Source organism: Ctenocephalides felis, unplaced genomic scaffold (assembly GCF_003426905.1).
Source record: "Ctenocephalides felis isolate EL2017-DRISC unplaced genomic scaffold, ASM342690v1 CF-g0.4_SCAFFOLD_01604, whole genome shotgun sequence".
In the NCBI taxonomy this organism is placed as follows: Eukaryota; Metazoa; Arthropoda; class Insecta; order Siphonaptera; family Pulicidae; genus Ctenocephalides; species Ctenocephalides felis.
Window position 1 is genome coordinate 8,365,837 of NW_020537758.1, and position 19,061 is coordinate 8,384,897.

Below are 19,061 nucleotides of genomic sequence, written 5' to 3' on the forward strand. Positions count from 1 at the left end.
TCGTAGACTTCAATGAAGTCAGATTAGAAATTGAAGCTGAAACTGATAGGGTCACTGGGGGCAATAAAGGCATATCCAATGTTCCTATAAATCTTCGAGTTTATTCACCAAATGGTATGTATAATATTAATTAGCAATAAGTTAAAATAAAATACTATATAGGTATAATTTAAGTATAAAATATTTGTTCGTGATATTTTTGTAAAATTAATATTAGATTTGTCGGCACAATTTGATAGAGTTCTATCTCCTTATTACAAATGTGCTTTTAGTGCAGAAAATGGAGAGGAAAAAAAGGTATAACCTCTGAATTTTTTTTACTGTGCTCCAATTTGAATGAAATTTTGGAAATGGGCTAATCTTACCCTTAAGTTCAAAAGTGAAAACAATTTGCACTCTGCCACTATCCTGTTTCTCTCGCCAAGATCCCTTTATGTATAATTGACATTGAGCCATTTTATGGCTTGAAAACGTTTTTAATATTAAATGGTAAAATTGTAAAAATATTTTTGAAACGAATTTTTAGTAGCCAGTACCTTGAAAAGTATTTGTTATATTGAAAAACTTTATAAAACATCTTTTTTTATAATAAGTTCTCCTATCGATATCGATGTTATTTTGAAAAAGTAAAATTACACTTCAGAGAAAGAGTGTTATCCCCCCGGGGGTGGCGGCGGAGTCCAAATTGGTTTCACTTTTAAAGTTGAGGGTAAGATGAACCTAATTCAAAATTTCATGCAAATCGGAGCACAGTAAAAAAAAATCAGACTCAAATGCTCTATTGACTGGAGTATTTATTTTGATAATAACGATATATTAAAGAAATAAGATACTGTTTTAAATATCTTATTCTGCAACTTTTTACTACTATTTTTGTGTCTTGCTCTTGGTTATTTTTCATTTTTTACAACGATTTGTATATTGATCATAACAGGAAAATAGGAACCAAAATATAAGACATAGGTCCTACAATATTTGTTTGTGAAACGCCATGCATATAATGGGTTGCCATACATATTTATGGGTTTGCGGGTTGATTTATGAATATATAAATGAAAAAGTTATTCTCATGAGATTCCACATATCATTTGTTGCAATACAAACGAGTCATGTATAGAAAAAAATCTTGCGTATAATTATATTATAATATAGATATATTTGCTATTAATTTTGACTTATTTAATTTCAGTGTTGAATTTGACCCTTATTGATTTGCCTGGTTTGACCAAAGTTCCAATTGGCGACCAGCCTCCAGATATAGAAAATCAAATCAAAGCAATGATCTTCCAGTTTATAAACGCGAGTCATGCCTTATATTGGCTGTGACTCCAGCTAATACAGATTTGGCTAATTCAGATGCCCTGAAATTGGCAAAGGAAGTGGATCCTCAAGGTAAAAGATTGTTTTTTTAATTTCATAAAATCAAATTTGCGAAGTTTGCTTTTGTTTGCGGATGATACAATCGTCGTACAGAACTTTGCGATTTTTATGTCACAATATTTCTATGTAACCAAAAGATAATTGTATCTAGCCATGGGTTCGTATTTACCATTTTCCGACGTAATAATAAAAGATAAGTGTACAATTTAGATGTTTTTTACATCCTAATTTTTTGACGTAATGCATCGATAAAAATAATTATATATAAACTGGTAAAACCTGGTAGAAGAATCGAAAGAGTACAGTAACTAGAATTTGGATTCAGTAAAATCAAATTTCCAGTTTACAAAACTACAATAAAAATTTAACTTCACGGCTTTTATACAATGCTATATAATATTTATATGTATCTTTTGTATCTTTTCTAATTTTCTAACAATTGTTTATAATATCAACTTGTCTTTCGTATAAATGAGATTTTCCGTCTTATTAATCGATATCAATTCAATTTTAATAATTCACTATTTTAAGTAAATTATAAACGAATATATTAGATAATTTAATTAGAACTCTTTAGATTATTTATTTTCTTCATACATTTCCCAAAAACATGCATATAAATAAAATGGGTTAAAGTTAAAGATATATCGTGGAAAGTTATGTTTTATTTTTTAGCAGTATTATGAATAATTGTACATAATTTGATTCTAAACCAGTTTAATATCTATCTCATTTATATTAGTCATATTGGAATTTTAAAAAATATTTACACTTTTGTCGCTCCCAGATCTGTTTCTCAATTGTATAGGGATTTTAGAGCGGGTGTAAATTAGACAATTCGGAAATTAGAGACGTCAAATATTTTTTATCCTAAGTGAGTTGTTTATGAACTACGAAAAGATATGGAGATCTAAATAAATATTTTTCTAATATAAATAATTGAAGGAATTTATAAATATTTTCCATTATATAATCTATTTACAGATTTGTAAAAATAAACATGGTTGTTTATATTCATTATCAGAATCGCATGTTTTGTAAAAATAAATATTTCCATTGAATAAGCAACTAAACGAAACGATTAAATTTATAAATTTTTGCCGTACATAATCACTTTAGATTTATGAAAATATTCCAGATTTGTTTATAAACAATGCGAGAATTGAGACGTATGTTTTCCACGACACGCAATAAATCAGTGATTAAACGAATAATAATATTAAGCTATAATTTTTCTAATTATCTGGAATCTAATATGATTCAGAAAGATATCATTGCAACTGGGAAAACTGTAAATTTTTTATGAATTTTTCATAATTTTTTCAACTTATGCGTTTATTTATTATTGCTGTGGTCTAGTAGTTTCAAGTTCGGTGCCCACCTCAGACATACTGAAGTCAAGCAGCAGTGACATCGGTTTTCATTTCAAAATATAGATAGCAATATGTATACAAGAGCAAAAGGTTTTAACCCTCCATTGATGCACCAATAATAAAATTCATCAGTATTACATGAATTGTAATAGTAAATTCATTACATAGACATAGGACAACTAATAGGGTTGCCATCAAGAAAAACCCACGTGGTTTAAGAAGTCAATACAATAACCTCTAAGACTAATTAAGTTCTGACTAATCTGTTTGCTAACTCCTTCTGCGAAATTATTGCAAAACATAATGGTTTATCAAATCTAATTATAATAATTTTTTATATAAACTCGTTAACGATCATAATTTCTACAATAACAACAAAAATTGTTATTCTTACAGTTTGTGTTGATTGTTATATGAATAATTCGTGCTCGATAATTATGATTCAACTCATAGATTTCCAAAATTGTTATTATTTATGATATCATTAATTGAGAATTTCAAATTTCAGTTTAGTTATCAAATCTTAATCTTTAATATTAGTTTATAGATGAAGAAAACAGTAATATGCTTTAATACAAATAAAACGTACTAGATATTATTGAAATTCTACAAGAAAACTGTTTATTTTTCAGGTATTAGAACAATAGGTGTAATAACAAAATTAGATTTGATGGACGAAGGTACAGATGCACGTGATATCCTGGAAAATAAACTTTTGCCGTTAAGGCGAGGCTATATTGGTGTAGTCAATAGATCTCAGAAGGATATCGACGGCAGAAAAGACATAAATGCTGCTTTGGCAGCTGAAAGAAAATTCTTCTTAAGGTAAAATAGACATAAAATTATTATCTTAAACCTACTAATTTTATTTTTCTCGACGTTTAAAATTATTCTTAATAGCTTGAAACGAAATTTCAAAAAATGTGTGTGTGACGTTTTCCTAAAAACGGTTGAACCGATGTCAAAAATTTAAAAGTCATTATTTGAAACTCTATGTAAATTTGGTAGTTAGTTTTGCATGGCCGATCGATCGGCCAAGATTTTCTTTATAAATCAGTGGTAAATTTCATCGTAATTAAATTTCCTTTGGCCTTTTAATGAAAATTACAATGACAATAGATTGGCATCTATATACAAATGGATATCCTAATCCTGCGAAAAGTGGTTGAATTATAAAAATTGTGAGTATGGATAAGTCACTTGTATTTCTGTACTTTAATTAAAAAATCGCATTGATGAATTTTGAGTGATAGCGAAAACTTAGTTTTCAAAATAAATAGTTGAAAATTTATCTAAACAGCTAATTATCAATTCTTATTGATTAAGTCGATTATTTCCACATATCTGGAAATTCATGCAACTTACCTTAGAGGTTATATTCACTTAATCGGCCGAAAAAGTCATTTTTCTAGAATTTTTCCTGTGAGAAACTATTGAATCATTGAATGTATCGATACAAAAATCTATACACAAAAAAGGCATCTTTTAGCTATATTTAAAAAATAATTTCAGGTAAAAATATCTATTAAAAAAAAAGTAACAGCAGCAGATCTGCGGGAGCATCTCTCGAAAAACACGTTTTGCAGTGACCACTGTCTTTGAAAAAAAATCATCCGAAATTAAAAAACCAAAAAGATTTCAATAAAATATGATAAATCTAGTATTTAATCCAAGCAATAAGCAAAATAATAAAAATCGTTTTTTTTGCCGTAATTTTGACCTTAAATTGCTCATAAAAACCAAAATATTTATCGGATAGGAAAAATCTTCGATTAATCACTAAAAAATATATTTAAGAGAGGTTGTTATGAAATTTGAGTCTAATCGGATTAGCCGTTTTTGAGTTATGTTGGTCACCGATTTTGAAATGTATATTAGTGAAGTCTCAGCGTGTTTTCCTTTTCAAATTTGCGAGTAACTTTCAAAATATTCATCAGAATGATATTATTTTTCTTGTGTGTATTATTAAATATATGTACATTGAGAGAATACTAAAAAAATTAGATAATCCTAAGTGTATATAACCCTTAAGGTAAAATGCCATTTACACCCTCATATTTAAAATTCAAAATCATAAAACGCAATTAAAATAGTATATAAAAACTACGCCCATTTACGAATATATTATACAATTAATCAAATAACTTGGCAAAGTCGAAGCTAAGTAAATCTGTAACTCCATAATATATATAAACTGGAATTACTGATTTTTTTTACTTGGCTACTTAATACTGTTGTATGCATTTTTTGTACTAAAAACAAAGATTTAATGAAACAATATTAATATATATATATTCGCTAATTTTGTTTTCTCGACGTTTCATGCCATTCTGAATCAAATGAGACCAATTTTTTTATTTATTATTTTACTGTTATTTCAGTCATCCAGGTTATAGACACATAGCTGATAGGTTAGGCACTCCATATCTACAGCGGGTTCTGAATCAGCAACTTACAAATCATATTCGAGATACACTGCCTGGTTTGCGGGATAAATTACAAAAACAACTCTTGGCTCTTGAAAAAGATGTGGACCAATATAAGCATTTTAGGCCAGATGATCCTAGCATTAAAACCAAAGCTATGTTACAGTGAGTACAACTTTCTTTTAAAAATATAATTTATTTATAAACTACTCTCAAGATTTTTGTTATATTAGCAAAACTTTACATAATCATTACTATTTTCAGGATGGTTCAACAATTAACATCAGACTTTGAAAGAACGATAGAGGGTTCAGGTTCAGCTCAAATAAACACAATGGAATTGTCAGGAGGAGCTAAAATAAATCGATTGTTTCATGAACGATTTCCTTTTGAAATTGTCAAAATGGAATTCGACGAGAAAGAGTTGAGGAGGGAGATTGCATTTGCCATTAGAAATATTCATGGTATCAGAGTGAGTGTTAAAAATTCTTATAACGTTTTCCCAGTTCTGATTATTGCATAAAACTTTATAATTTTGTAATGACTGATATATTAGGTCGGTTTGTTCACGCCGGACATGGCTTTTGAGGCAATAGTGAAGAAACAATTGCACGGTTAAAAGAACCTTGCTTGAAATGTATTGATTTAGTAGTGCAGGAATTATCAAATGTTGTCAGAATTTGCACAGATAGGGTAAGTATTATTTGTTATCATGAAATATTGGTTTCGCATCAGTTGTTTTGCATCAGTTGTTTTCAAAACCCAAGAAATAAACTTTTCTTATAAAAAAACAAACAAAATTACAGTAATAAGAAATCTTATCTTCTATATATTCAAGAAATTTGTTAATTTTTTTTATTAAGCTATGAATTCAGCAATTGATGACCTTTATTGCATCTTAAATATTAAAGTATTTATTGATTTAGTAATTTTCAGTTTATATAAAACCTATTTCTTCCCATAGATGTCACGATATCCTCGTTTGCGAGAAGAAACAGAACGCATTATAACAACCCATGTCAGGCAGAGGGAACAAATGTGCAAAGAGCAAATCATATTGTTAATAGATTGTGAATTAGCTTATATGAATACAAATCATGAAGATTTTATTGGCTTTGCAAAGTGAGTAATTTAAATTTATTTTATTTTATACAATTTGATACGAAATTATTATTTTTTTTTTAAATGCAATTTTTTACTAAGGCATAAAAATGATCACTATCATGCTTTTTTAAAACAAGCATATGATTTATTTTCATTTTAATTTGAACTTCTAATATATACCATAATTATTGAAAATGAATATTTTCACAAAAACTGTAAACAAAAGTTGAACATTTATATTTTATAATAGGGGAAGTAGGAACAAAATTGCATATGTTTATTTATTTAATGATATTTTAATCAGTCTCAATCACAATTTACCATCTTAGATTGATTGACTATCAGTAACATAGACTTTTAATTAAGTAGGGACTATAATGACAAATTTATTAAGAACAAATGCAACTAATTACCAACAATTTTTTTTTGTTTAGTATGGTCAACGTGACTTATAACGTAAGGATATATTGAGATGGTAATTTTTAAGGAGTTCACGCAAGTTTTGTTCGTATTTTTAATAAGTTGCCTAAGATATATAGGATTATTCTAAAATGCGAAAAGAAGTAGCAAATTCTATTCTTTTTTTAAACTAAAATCTTATGCCAAATTTAATTGTATTTTATAATTTTTTTTTTAATAACATATTATAAATTTAAAAAAGATGTTAACGCATGAGTTTTTTTAAAATTTATTACCAGTAAAAATTATAGTATGAAATAAGATCTGGTCCTATCAATCCTTTTCATTTAATTGTGATGACTAATGTATTATGTTATTTAGTTAGTAAAGTTGGTTTGCCAAAAATGATAAATTTTAATTTACTTACCAATAAAAATACTATTAACTTTTTTCAATAAAAATTTTTTTGTTGCAGCGCTCAAAATCAGTCTGAAAACGCCACAAAATCAGGCACAACGAGAGGTGGGCTAGGAAATCAAGTAATTCGCAAGGGTTTCATGTGTATACACAATTTAGGAATAATGAAAGGTCAGTGAATTCCACTTCTGTTTTATGTATTAAGTTTAATAATTAAAACAACTGATTTATTTTTTTTAGGTGGTTCACGAGATTATTGGTTTGTTCTAACTTCTGAGAATGTATCTTGGTATAAAGATGAAGAAGAGCGTGAGAAGAAATATATGTTAAGTTTAGATGGATTAAAATTGAGGGATATTGAACAGGGATTTATGTCACGTAGACATATGTTTGCTCTATTCAATCCTGATGGCAGAAATGTATATAAGGTAAATATTTTATTGCTAACTACAGATATAATTATAAATTCATATAATGTTAATTTTAAGTTCCCGAAGAAGAAGTTGTTTTCGCGATAAATTCCATTTGCTAAGATTGTGTTTTCTTAAAGTTTCAACTTATTCTAAATTGAATGAGATCAAAGGCTATGGGCGCATTGTCATACAGAATCGGCCCCACCCTGGTATTTAAATAATTTATACGCCATTTTATAGGTCTAAATGGTAAAAACAGATATACCAATTTTCAACTTTGTACCTCATCTTATGGCCGAGATATCATTGAAAATATGCCAAAGTGGCCCCTTCTTTCAAACTCACTTTTTCGCGTAACCATAAAAGATATCGAAAAAATTTTACGTGATTCTACTCACATTGACTCAGACCACATTATGTAGAACAATCGATTCCAAAAAATCGTTTACTATTAGCTGAAAAGACAAAATAATTTTTCAATTGATTATTTCGGGTAGTGCATTTATTTGGACCACTTTCTAATTAGCGTTATTCGAAAGCCCATTGTTTTTTCTTTGAGTACTGCAAATATTGTTAAAATCAATTTGGTGGAACACACTGGAAAATTGAAAAAAAACCGCAGCCAGTACACCCGCGCATAACGCTAATAGTACCCTGCAATTGCATAGAGTTCGTTCGGACGCAAAGCAGTGCGCGAAAGCCCCGAAACGATTCTTCAGAAATTCTGAATGCAAAAAATATTTATTTATAGTTATATGTATAAACTCACGGAGTTTGAAATTTTTAGACATTATTAGTTGTACTATATTAAATAAATGCCTAAAACTAGTGGTGTATCGTGCCTTAAGGCAAATTGCTGGAACTTCCCGCGTTGTAATGAAATATTCGAAAAATTATTGAATGCTTTCAAATATATTATTATAAATACTGTAACTTTTATTATTGGAATTTGTAGACAAAATAAAAATGCTTATAAATTGGACGATGACATTTAAATATGTTTGCCTAAAAAGTATTTCTAAGAATTGCATAAACTGAATGGCAAAGTTAAAATTATTTATTCGATTCGAATTATTTTTCATATTAAAAAAAGAAAATTAACAAAAAAAAAATTATTTGTTTTTTTTTTTGAAAAACAATCTTGTCGTCCGAAAAAGCAACAGCTTATTTGAATCATTTAAATCGGATTTTTCGTTTCTTTAAAAACTCGGTTTCTATCTTTGCTCTGTATCTCCGACCTGTCTTTATGAAAAACTAATCAGTACGTCTCTCCATCAATAGGAATCGAATGTTCTTTGAATTATTCAAGAAATCGTGAACGAAAAATTTTATCTCATTCATACACGAAATATCTTTAAATAATAGTATAATAGATAAAGTTGATTGAAAAATGAGTGAAAAACCATAGATTAGTCTATTTAAAATGACCAAATTTATAACTACATTAACAATATTAATCATCATAGAATTAGATTACAAAAATTATATTATATGAAATTTATCCAAATATTAAATCCTCTTCGAAGAACGAATTAATGAGTATATTAATGTTTATGATAACATTAGCTTATCAGTTAATAGTACCTGCACCAGTACGGTGTGTTTCTAATATATATAATACTGAAAATGGTGTGAAATGAAACACTCCAAATAAAGTTTAGTTAGTTTTATTCAAAACTCTTATGTATCACCGTATTTAATAATACAATTATATTAATTTATTCTTACAATTGCAGTAATGAAAACGACTAAAATACATTAACATTTATTTAATTTGCTGAGGCCAACAGCAACTATGTTGTGATAGACAAAAGCAACTCTGATTATGATTAAAACAACTCTGATGTACCAACTAATATCGGTACTTACTATACTTCTAAACTGGGACTACAAACACCTTACGATGGCGTATTTAAAATATTTGCTGATTGTGATAATGACTGCAATCGATATCGAATTGAGCATCGCTCTTACACAATGCAGCATTATCGATTGCTATTATACAATATATATATATATATATATATATATATATATATATAGATTAATATTAACACATGGTGATATTAAATTAAGTGATAGTTATAGCTAAGAAAAAGAGTGCACCATTTAAAGAAATAATAGAAAGTGTAATATTTAAACAAGAGAAAACATCGGTCCGACGTATTAAATGTTTAAGGCACTCGACTAACATAAGTGTTTGGAAAAAAGCAAAGTCCATTGTCAACGCGTTTCTACCGAGTCAAAAGCAAAGGTATGAAGAGCCTAACCAAGATGCGGCAAGATGGTTGCAAACACCCAAACAGTAAAGAAACTGTTTTGCACAATTGTCTACACTAAAAAGTGCACTTAATAAGTATCCCTATTGATAACACAAGAAATTTTTGTTATTAAGTTAGAAATGTTTAAATATCTTCGTAATTTACGTTACAGCATAATGCAATTTGGCCGTAAAGTGGCTCATAATTAAATTGAAACAACAAATTGAATCAAATACAATATATTTATTCATTATTTCATTAACATTTATGCACTTAACTAATCTATATATTATATCACAGTAGACACCTTCCCTGACGACAAGACGGAGGTAGTTACTTGGGACGACATAATTATAGTAGTTCGAGCGATTGTTTTTGCTGGAGAACAGTCTTGAGTAAGTTGAGAGTTGAAGACTATTTGGCTCGAAGTTGTCGTTTACCCTATGAACAAAAACAATGAATTAGTAACAAGTCTCATAAAATATACTATAAAAAATAAATTACCTGATAAATCAATCAGCGCTGTCTTTCAAGCAACCTCAGCAAGACATTCAATATAAAACTCAGCAGTGGTTTTTATAATAACTGATTAAGTTAGTGAGGTTAGTCGTGTTAGTGATTTAGTAAGAGTAAGTTAATCATGCATAATTATGGCAGTTATTAAAAAAAACAACTTGCGAATCATTTACATGAATGATACTCCAACTCATTATGATTTTTTAGCATCAGAGGCAGTGATAGCTGAACTGATAAATCTGCAAAAAAGAAACATTTTAATAAAGTTTGCATTTATACTGGTAATGGATAAACACATACTTGGTAAAATGTTTCTGGAAAGATTCCTGGTGAACGAGTCAGAGTGCAGAGCGACAGCAGTTGAAAGGACCTGAAAAAAAAATAAACATGTTATTTATTGTTCACATTTATACTGATTATGGATAAACACACACCTGGTAAAATGTTTCTGGAAAGATTCCTGGTGAAGGAGTCACAGTGCAGAGCAGCAGTAATAAGTTGTAAAATATATGCAAAAATAAATTAAATATTAAACAAATGAACCTTATATAAAAATAATGATAAGCTAAATATTGATTATTAGTCACTTACTTGAACTTACTCAAAGAGAATTTTCTCATAGTTCTTTGAAAATTTCTGTGATCATAAAAATGACTACGTTTGCTAAATCTCTAAGTTGTTCATACTTTGAATGCTTTCCAAATATTTCAATCGTATCAATCCAGTTGTCCATGGTGTTGAAATCACAGTGGCTGTTTAAATATGCCTAAAAACAAATTATAAGGTTACAAAACGGCAAGTTTATTATATGACATATGAAGTATTATTCATCAATAATAATATATTGAATGTAAACTGCATTTTCATCCTATACTTGGCTGTTCAATACTTAATTTGCTTGGTATGATATATTGTAGACTTCATATGATTTCATCTTGATGCCCAGAAATATACTGTAGAAATTTACTAGCGACTTAATAATGCACTTGGTTTTATATGAAATGCATTAACAAAAATTGAAAACAGTGAAAATGAAAATTAAATTTAATGTAATACATCAAATACACATGCATAATCCTAAAAGATTCAAACGACCATATTATTTATTAGTAGTTAAATAGATTAGTGTCTGTTAGTGTTTGTTAGTATTATTAGTAGTAAATGGATGCAAATCATGCAAATGGTCATTGGAATCGTAAAAGCTAACGCTTTAATGATTTTGTTAATTTGTAAAAAATGAAGCAAAAACTAAAATTATCAATTAAGATCTTGGGTCAAAATTCACTGTTCAATAAATACATTCGTGCCAAATGCAATTCCAATAAAGCCAGAATGAGTGCATTGCAGTAATAATATTAGCATGAAAACTGAAAGACTCTGCTCAAACTACTGTAGTAACTGGCTGCCCCAAACTCGAACATACCTGCACCTGTAATATACAGAAATTAGTATTAAATTATGCTAAACACTAATGGAGATTAGTGAATGATGTTGATACGTCACCAAAGCTGCCTTTGAGTACAATTCAGTTGTCCAGATAATCATAGAATGATTGTGGTCAAATATACGCAATTCTTGTTATCTACAAATCGAAAGTGAGTTAGCACCTGGTGATAATATAAATAAATATTAAAATTGAATAATATATACACATATACTCACAAAATACCCAAGTATCTCAATGATAAAAATATTTATAAAATAGCGGTTGAATTTATACAATAGTGAAAAAAAATATTCCCGGAATTTTTATAACCGAGTTCATAATATTCACAAACCACAATCACTTTTCGAATACGTTGCACAAGGTCCGGCAGCCTTTCGATTGTAAACTCTTGCATAGTCAGCGAAATAATTTTATTTAACAGTAGACATTATGAAATGAAACATATCCGGCGTGGTCTATGGCACTAATACGACTTGCAAACTACATAATCGAGCACGTGTCTTGTACGTATGACGCTAACACCTCCGAACACGAAATGTAATCCGAGTGAATCCGCAAAATAAATATAATTAGCACAAGTACAACGTACCAATTTTGTCCAGGCAATAAACGGCAGGGAGGCCTCTTTATTCCACGATGTTTGTTCGACCAACTCCGACGAGAAAATGAATGAATTTATGCCATGACATCCCACAGACTGGCATAAACCATAGATGTGCAAAGAAAACTTGTAGATGTGCGACTGCAGAGCGTGCGAGTTCGTTCGGTCGAAGATGGCGTTTCAGTGACTCGAGCGCCTCTTTTCTCGGAAACTCGAACCAATTTTGATTTGAGTCTTTAATTTTAACAATAAAAGTGTTGTAAATTAAATAAATCAATATCTTTAAACAAATAAACTTATTTCATGACAAATATATGTTATTTAAATTATAAGTTTTTATAAAAGTACATACTTAGTGAATGATTTGATTATTACAATAAATAAATTATATCTGAATTACAAGATTATCTTAATTGAAAAAATAACTGGAACTTTGATAATTAATTGATTTAGCATTTGAAATATAATATATAATTACCCAAGACCTGAAATATAAAACTAATAATTAAAATATCCGAATAAGTAGATATTAATGGCATTTATTTCGATTTATAAAATATACAAGTATTCATCATTAACTATATTCTTAAAGGCTCTTAGTATATACGTCTTATTTTAAATTTTGCTAGAACTTATTAACTATGATAAGAATTATACTTAATAGTCACCATCATGTACAAAATTTTACAAGTATCGAAACAAATTCATAGACAACAAACCAAAGCATATATATATATATATATATATATATATATATATATATATCTAGTTCGAAAGTATAAAAAATAAATTAAATTGTTACATTCGACGCATTGGTGATTCAAATTTCAAATAATATATATATATATATATTTATATATATATATATATATATATATATATATATTATTTATTTATATGTACTCTGGTTTCCATTCACTCTTCTAAATTTATTTGCAAGGTAAAAAATTAATTTCTAATACTATTTCTAAACGCATTCATCGCCACATTTTTATCATTATTTATTTATAATACAGTAGAAATGATGTTTGTTAGTCAGTCAATTAAAATTTTTTTATATCTACATCTATTAATATTTTCTATTACACATGACATTGAATAATAATAAATACTGAAAGTAACTGGAAATGGGGGAAAGATAAGTTTAAGAACTATCGATATGTAATTAGAGTTATGGATAGAGGAATATTCATTAATTATAAATAAACAAAAAGGAAAAAATCTTACAATAATTGTTTTGTTTTCATAACATTCTTTCTTGCTTGTGTATGTAAAATACACCTGATTGCAACGCAAATAGTTGGAATTTTTTACAGCTTCATTAATTGCTTAACAAATAACTAAATTCTTTTCTTCTTATTGATAAAAAAGTATAATTTTCATTTCTCGTATTTTAAAAGACAAAAACTCTTGTTCACTTCAATGCAAAATAATAAATTAGAAATAAAATTGTTATTTTAAAAATTATTTAATCATATGGTTTTCTACTAATGAATATTCCTTAATGCAAATGAATTTTTTCTAATTGTACATTTCTTACAGTTTTCCAAAAAAAAAATTAATAATTGTTCAATTTACAAACTTTTAGTAATATTGATATGTGCATGAATTTTGTGTGATACTCGGTGATAAAAGTAATATTTACAAGAAAATACTCAAGTCGTTTAAAATTAATAATTATAGCTATTTTATTGAGGCAATTTTGCCGTTGTGATGGCTCTCTTATGCTTGTTCTTGGTAATGAAAATTATGAAAATGTCTATTAATAATAAGATATGAGATATATACATTATTTAATAATATTTGTAAGAACTTAGGCTTCAAAAGCGTGTATCAATATTATTGAAGCTCATAGCGCGTTAAGCATGTACACTTTTTGAAAAATTTAATTTTTTACAAATGTTTCATATGAAACGTTAATAACCAATTAAATTTCATAGTTAATAAAACTTGCAATAAATTGATATATAATAATATATACATAGTTTAATATTATTTGTGAGAATTTTGACTTCAAAAGCGTGTTACAATATTTCTAAACTCCATAGGCGTTAAGCATGTACACTTTTTGACAATATGAATTTTTGCACAAATATTTTATATTTTATATGAAACGCAAATAAAAAAATAACAGCATTTTATAGCTAAAAAATTGCAACAAATTGATGTATAATAATATATACATTGTTTAATATTAGGTTGTCAAATATTTCCCTTCCGCCTTTTTGTATTATAAACCAATAGCAAAAAAGCGGAAGGGAGATATTTGACAACCTAATACATACACACACGTAAGCATACACACACACACATATATATTAGGTTGTCAAATATCTCCCTTCCGCTTTTTTGCTATTGGTTTATAATACAAAAAGGCGGAAGGGAGATATTTGACAACCTAATAATATTTGTAAGAATTTTGACTTCAAAAGCGTGTTACTATATTTTTAAACTCCATAGGCGCTAAGCATGTATACTTTTTGAAAAATTGAATTTTTGCACTAATATTTTATATGAAACGTGAATAAAAAAATAACCGCGTTTTAGAGCTAATAAAATTTGCAACAAATTGATGTATAATAATATATACATTGTTTAATATTATTTGTGAGAATTTTGACTTCAAAGCGTGTTACTATATTTTAAAACTCCATAGGCGCTAAGCATGTATACTTTTTGAAAAATTGAATTTTTGCACAAATATTTTATATCAAACGTGAATAAAAAAATAACCGCGTTTTAGAGCTAATGAAATTTGCAACAAATTTATATATAAGGTTGTCAAATATCTCCCTTCCGCCTTTTTGTATTATAAACCAAGAGCAAAAAAGCGGAAGGGAGATATTTGACAACCTATATATAACAATATATACATTGTTAAACAACATTCGTGGAAATTTTAACTAAATGAAATTGAATTCTAGATTATTCTTCGCTTATTATAAATAGACATTTTCATAATCTTCAATACCAAGAACAAGCATAAGCCATGACAACAATGCCTTTTCAAAATTGCCCCCTATATGTACTTAATTAAATTAACAATAATCAGCCGAATTGCATTACATAATATTCCATAAATAATCTTTACATTAAAAAAATAAATAAAACGTAAGCTGCAAAGTTAAATAATACAATTAATAATTGAAACCACTTAAATCAAACTTAATCTTACACAATAAGTAGTAAAAACATAATAATAACAAACCAACATCGTTCTCTTACGGATCCTGCGATTTATGAAATATTCTTTTATTAACAGGCTTCCTTTGTTAGAAGCATTTAGTAAGGGTCACACTGCAGTCTGGTGCATTCCGAAACGATTTAAGGGCTGAGATTCCAAATCGAATTCGGAATCTTCGCAGAGATTCGTCGAAACGTCACTGTTGGAGGCCTCGTGACAGAGCAGGGAATTATTCTCACCTAAGTAAAGGATAAGTTACTCATTTAGTTAACATAATCTTATATATATATATATATATATATATATATATATATATATATAAATAGAGCTCTCGATCAAATGATTCTGTAAAACTCAAAAACGGCTAAACCGATTTGGCCAGTCTTAGTCTTGAAAAATTCGTGCTAATCAGTAGGTTGTCGAAAAGGTGAGATATTATTTCAAAACCGCATAGAAACTTTACTATTACTATTACTATTTTTTATTTAATTTAAATAAAACGATGGACGGTGGCTAATACGTGAAATGTCAAACGTTTTTGACAGATGATGTTTAATTACGTTTAATAGGATGTTTTACGTGAATATTATTCAATTATGATTGAATTGTAGTAAGTAGTTTTGTTCGTAGTTATATTTATATACAAAAAAGTTAGTAAACGTAAATTGACGGCTTAAAATATATTTTAAAAATATAAAGCGTTGTAATACAGTTATGAAATTATAGTATGTTATTTCTAAATATGTGTACTGAATTATAAAAATATAAAACCAAATATGTTTCTAACAGAAGAAACTAAAAAATTGCAATGCACAATTGCATACTCTATTTTTATTAGTTGCGAATCGACGGTTGGATATGATATGAGAAGTGCTTTTGAAAAATGTTTTAAAAATATACAGTATTACACTAGAGCCATAAAATTTGAGTATGTTATTACCTAATACATGTACTCAATTATAAAAATATAAAATCACATATGTTTCTAACAAAAAGAGCTATAAATGTGCAATTTTGTAAACAAATGCACTCTTGCATATCTAGTTTCCAATACTTGCAAGTCTACGGTTTGATGAATATTTTGAAAAATATTTAAAAATATAAAACGTCATACTAGAGTTACAAAATTTCAGTATGTTATATCTTAATATGTGTACTCAATTATAAAAATATAAAATCATACATGTTTCTTACAAAAACAGCTATAAATTTGCAATTCAGTAAAATCTTGTAACAGGGCCGCAAGTGTTACTATAAACTCAACAATATCAACTTTATTGAAATTTTAATATGAAAATGCACTTTTTGGCGTTGTAGCACTCTTTTTAGCAAATCATATTTTTCTCAAACACGATGCTCTGAAAGATCTCATTTGTATAATTATATAATCATTGGTATTTATAAAACATTTTCTAAGTTATATTATTTTTTATTTATGTTTTTTAAATTCAAAACCTAACTTTGGTATCGATCAAAGAGACATTTTATCGAATAGCATTTTCTCATTTACAATTTCCTAGAAATTATCGAAAAATTTATAGTAATATATGAAGGTCCGGGGTTAGAAATGGATTGTTTAACAACAATATTTGAAAATAGAGGAAAAAAGATGTATAACCAGCTATAACCGTGATTCTTATGACTTTGCTATCGGGAGATAAACAGTAATCTTTGAAAATCCATAATAAAAGTATTTTCTTCCGTTGGTAGTTTTTTAGCATTAATTAAAAGTGTAATTATTTTGTAAAATACTTTTAAAATTATAATAAGGCTTTAAACCTTTTTGCCACCTGCGCGTTCCAAGTTACCCCGCCTATAGGGTAAAAAGTTCTAGATAAATTTTTGAAAGACATCAAAAAAGCACATTTCTACAATGATGAAGTATAGGGTCCGCCAAATAACTTAATTTTTTTTACAAACTACTGAATATTTTCTAAAATTTCTATTTCTATTTGAAAGTACAATCCGTTCAGTTAATAATGAAATTAATTCAGTTAATAATTTAATTCAAAAATGAAGAAAAAAAGCCTCGGCTGACCGTTGAAAAAAATGAAAATGAAAACGAATAATGTTAGGTGGATTACCCTATACAGGGCATTTTACTAAACGTAGTCAGAAAATTGTTCGTTTGATATGTGTTATTTGTTGTGATATAATTGTTATAGTTTTCACAATATAGTTTATATTTGCTCAAAGTCAAATTGGACCTTTGTGCCTCGCCCTGCTGTACATATATACTTTTTATTAAATTTACTTTAATTCAACGAATGTTACTTGAAACTTTTCAAAAAGCAGGTCAAAGAAGAAATACTTAATTCATTTTCTATCTCACCTTGCAGAAATTTGAAAATTTTGTATAAGCTCAGTAGTATTATTTACTATTATACACAAAATCCAGAATTCAAAAAGAATCTGAAAAACTTAAAACGTAATCAATAAGTCGAAATACCAAAAAGACTTGGATTGGAGTATACCATGTTTTCTATAGAAAGTGTATAAATCTTCCAGTTTGATTGCATTGACAAAATATAGAAAAACTAATGCGGTTTATTGTTTTTATAATTCTTCATTGTATATAGCATTCAAAACAACACATCCTTATACACAAGTATTAATATTTTTGATTCTCTACAAGTTGTTTAGAATACACCTTACTTAGCAAAACAACGTTTGCTGGGTCAGCAAGTGCTTTATAAAGGGTATGGGCGCATTGCCATACAGAATCGGCTCCACCCTGGTATTTGAATAATTTATACGCCATTTTATAGGTCTATTTGATAAAAACCGATTATATACCAATTTTCAACTTTTACCTCATCTTATGGCCGAGATATCATTGAAAATATGCCAAAGTGGCCCCTTCTTTCAAACTTACTTTTTTGGAGTAACCATACAAGATATCAAAAAAAATTTTACGTGATTCTACTCACATTAACTCAGACCACATTATGTAGAACAATCGATTCAAAAAAATCGTTTACTATTAGCTGAAAAAGACAAAATAATTTTCAATTGATTATTTCGGGTAGTGCATTTATTTGGACCACTTTCTAATTAGCGTTATTCGAAAGCCTATTGTTTTTTCTTAGAGTACTGCAAATATGTTCAAATCAATTTAGTGGAACACATTGGAAAATTGAGAAAAAAGAGCCAGTACACCCGCGTGTAACGCTAATAGTACCCTGCAATTGCATAGAGTTCGTTCGGACGCAAAGCAGAGCGCGATATGCGCGCGCGAAACGATTCTTAAGAAATTCTGATTGCAAAAATATTTATTTTATAGTTATATATGTATAAATTCACGGAGTTTGAGATTTTAGACATTATTAGATTTACTATATTAATTAAATCACTAAAACTAGTGGTTGTATCGTGCCTTAAGTTTACGTAACTTATATTACGTATTTCCTTTACCTTTGTTGCCTTGAACCCCATTCAGCCTTCTGTTTCTCCTCTTGTGATTCTGCACAGATGGAAATCCATACTGGGGCACCTCATCATCATCATCGTAATCATCAGATTCATCTATCCTATGATCAC

General features: G+C 28.2%; 1 protein-coding gene and 1 pseudogene across 1 annotated transcript in view; one reads left to right on the forward strand and one right to left on the reverse strand.

Annotated features, from left to right (window-relative positions):
- The window catches only part of LOC113373309, a 47,976-nt pseudogene extending 40,359 nt beyond the window's left edge, over window positions 1-7,617 (forward strand).
- Window positions 7,618-10,135: 2,518 nt separating this feature from the next.
- The window catches only part of LOC113374025, a 15,200-nt gene continuing 6,274 nt past the window's right edge, over window positions 10,136-19,061 (reverse strand). The window contains exon 10 of the mRNA XM_026614274.1: window positions 10,136-10,214. The gene's annotated coding sequence lies outside the window, so the exon portion shown is untranslated. The remainder of the gene's footprint in view (window positions 10,215-19,061) is intronic.